The sequence below is a fragment of the Sinocyclocheilus anshuiensis genome, unplaced genomic scaffold (genome assembly GCF_001515605.1).
Source record: "Sinocyclocheilus anshuiensis isolate Anshui unplaced genomic scaffold, SAMN03320099.WGS_v1.1 scaffold330, whole genome shotgun sequence".
Lineage (NCBI taxonomy): Eukaryota > Metazoa > Chordata > Actinopteri > Cypriniformes > Cyprinidae > Sinocyclocheilus > Sinocyclocheilus anshuiensis.
This window is the reverse complement of record NW_015547689.1, coordinates 2,190,577-2,191,467: the sequence shown is the minus strand read 5'-3', so window position 1 is coordinate 2,191,467 and position 891 is coordinate 2,190,577. Positions and strand designations below refer to the sequence as shown.

At 29.2% G+C, this 891-nt stretch overlaps 1 protein-coding gene across 2 annotated transcripts in view; it reads left to right on the top strand.

The window, feature by feature from the left end:
- LOC107703499 (transforming growth factor beta-1) overlaps positions 1-891 on the top strand; it is a 5,789-nt gene that overhangs the window by 1,458 nt on the left and 3,440 nt on the right. The window lies entirely within an intron of this gene.

Below are 891 nucleotides of genomic sequence, written 5' to 3'. Positions count from 1 at the left end.
ACACACACAGACAGACAGAGACAGAGACAGAGACAGACAGACAGACAGACAGACAGACAGACACACACACACACACGTACGTATGTATGTGTGTAATTTTGGGATCAATAATATTTTTAAAATTAATTTAATACTTTTTGGTCAGCATGAATGCATTAAATTGATTAAAAGGCACAGGAAATACATGTGTAATCTTTTGCAAAAGATTTCTAAAAAGCAAAAAAAAAAAAAAGATTTTGAACTTACTATTCCTCAAACAATCATGAAAAAGTATCAGTTTTCAACAACAATATTAAGCAGCACAATTGTTTTCAACTTTGATAATAGGAACTGTTTCTTGAGCAGTAAATCAACATACTAGAATGATTTCTAGTGACTTCTAGTCTACTTCATGTGACACTGAAGTAATGGCTGCTAAAAATTCAGCTTTGCCATCACAGAATAAATTATAAAACTTCAAAATATATTAAAATAGAAAACATTTTTTAAAATTGTAATAATGTTTTACATTATAACTGTTTTACTGAATATTTTTGAGCATAAAAACTACCACAAATGTATGTGTATACATATAAAAAGTAAAAAAAAAATTATGTCGATATAAATGCATACACATCTTTCCAACTGATGAGCTTAAGCAATAAAGAACACTTACACATTTGAATTTTGATTAATTTTAGTAAACCGGTTTGTTCAATAGATTCTGATTCATTAGTATCATCATTGAGATCTTACCTAATGTACTTTTTTGAGATATTACCTAAAGCACCAACATATTGTTTTTACAGAATTACTATTTCATTGGTACCTAAATACAGAGCCCCGGTGTTGTTATTGTCACTATAAATAGTGACAATACTATTTGTCACTAGTTACCATACACCCCATGCA